The sequence below is a fragment of the Lactuca sativa genome, chromosome 8, assembly GCF_002870075.4.
Source record: "Lactuca sativa cultivar Salinas chromosome 8, Lsat_Salinas_v11, whole genome shotgun sequence".
NCBI lineage: Eukaryota > Viridiplantae > Streptophyta > Magnoliopsida > Asterales > Asteraceae > Lactuca > Lactuca sativa.
In genome coordinates, this window is record NC_056630.2 from 154,199,788 (window position 1) to 154,202,031 (window position 2,244).

At 38.5% G+C, this 2,244-nt stretch overlaps 1 long non-coding RNA gene across 1 annotated transcript; it reads right to left on the reverse strand.

The window, feature by feature from the left end:
* Positions 1–320: 320 nt before the first annotated feature.
* LOC122195444 (uncharacterized) lies at positions 321–1,441 on the reverse strand. The gene is made up of 2 exons (XR_006185721.1): positions 823–1,441; positions 321–693 (listed from the first exon to the last, which is right to left on the reverse strand). It is a non-coding gene; the product is annotated as an uncharacterized LOC122195444 (long non-coding RNA).
* Between the last annotated feature and the right edge of the window lie 803 nt (positions 1,442–2,244).

A 2,244-nucleotide genomic window follows, 5' to 3' on the forward strand; every position in this document is an offset into this window, starting at 1 on the left:
AAATCAGTATTTATCTGATTTTTCCGAAACAAACTGTACACTATTTCATTTGGGATAGCTACGAGTCTTGTAAACTGTTTTTGAATTCAGACAACGCTTTTATTACTTTGTTATATTTTTATAATATTTTCAACCTCGACCAAAATCAAATTTGTAAAACCGGTCGAATCTGATCTTATTAGTCGCGAAACATTAAAAATTAATTGACATAGTCTCTATATCAGAATTGAAATATGTCTGCATTTTTTAAATCACAACGACCAAGACAATCGACAGACATTTTCAGAAAAAATTCACGAAACGATTTAATGGCGCACAAATCGAGAATCGGAGATTTCATCACAAAATAAAGAAATAAAAATACAATGCATTTGAGTTTACAACAGATATCTTTTTGAATCTGATTTTGTACCACCTAAAATCAATTACAATCTACTAAATCTTGGGAAAAATCAGATTTTATATCATTTTCAATAATTTGGTACACCATGAGTATACGTCTCCCTCACCCTTGAGCCCTCCTTCCGGTTCCTCTTGATCGTCGGCCACATAAAGAAGAAGACCGGTGACTGTCGCCGGCCAAGACAGTCCCATCCTTCCCCTTTTCCTGTTGAACCTCATCAGCCAAAAACACCCCTTTCCCTCATCTGTTTTCCTATTTCCCTTGTTAAACAGCAACAACCCTATCGAATCCTGTGAAAAAGCAAACCCAAACATCCATCTTGTTCCTCCTTTGAATTTTGTTAAACATCAAACAAACACCCACCTAAAACCACTGGTTAAATCTATTGATTTCTGTCAAAACAAAACAAAAAGTCATACCTGTTGATCCCGTTCATTTCCTGTTGAAGAATCATCACCTAAATGCCCTGCTCCTTCTTTGTGTTCTACTGCTGAAGACGAGAATGGAAATCACGAGGACTCCCTGGAGATCAGTTGTACCTCCCCACCACTACTCACTGATCCAACTTGCCACTGCCTTCAATCGACCTCGTTTCTCAACCGCCGATCGCCCCATCGCTGCCCCCACCGAGACCGCAGCAGCTTCGCTGCTTCTCCGTCTCTTCGGCTTTGTCAAACCCCAGAGACAATCGCACACGTCGCCAATCCATTCGTCTCCTTCGCACCTAGCAGACGACCGAGGAGAGCGCATCCGCTGCTTCTCCCTTCGTTCTTCAGTCTAGTCGAACCCCGGAGATGAACCTTCTCGTGGTCGAGCAACGAAGTCGTGCCTGCGAGCCTTCGTGTTTTCCCCTCTCACTGTATTCGTCCATTGCTTTCGTTCCCGTTCCTTCTCCATCGTCCGTTTGAACACGACGCCTGTTGGAGCCTTTTTGATCGACTATATCGAGACTTCAATCAGAAATCGGGTTTCGATTTTGACCCAGTCAAAAGTCAAGGGTAACTCAAACCTACATTTAAATTAAACAGAATTGCCCATCCACCAGAAAACCCTAACAAAATAAGTCCTGGTGCTCCAAATCAGATTCAAAAGCACATGTTTAACCCCCGTCTTGAGAATAATTTGCAATATCAGTCCCTGAAGTATGATTTTGGCAAAATCAAACCCTAGAGTCTATTTATTTTAACAAAGACCACTACATACTTAACAATTAATACTAAAACTACCCTTTGATGTATTAGGAAATATAAATATATTCGGTGGTTCGTTTTAAGAAAAGGGAACGTCACGTAACAATTTTCACGACAAGTTTCACACCACGAGCCTCGTTCACCATACGAAAGTGAGTTTCTACGGCCTCTCTTTTACTGTTTTAATATTTGAGAGAGAATACATGTGTGTCTACTGAAGTTTTGATGATTTTCATGTTTTATACACAAAATAACATCATACTTTATTATAGGTCAAAAACTTATTAAATAGCAATCTAAAATGCTATAAATCATTAATAAACTATACAAGTTAAAGTAGATTGCTAAAAGATAATATGTTTATGGTTTGTTGTGATAATTAATATGTACATTATGATATTATGTAATTAAAAATAGAGTAAATTACAGAAATCGTCCCTGTGGTTTGGTCAAAATTGCACGTTTGGTCCCTAACATTTTTTTTTGCACTTGGATCGTCCATGTGGTTTGATTTTGTTGTAGTTTTCGTCCTTGTGGTTTGATTTTGTTGCATTTTTCGTCCCTTACATACATAAAGTTAGGGACGAAACATGCATTTTTTACTAAACCATAGGGACGAAAAACGCAACAAAATCAAACCACAGGGACGAT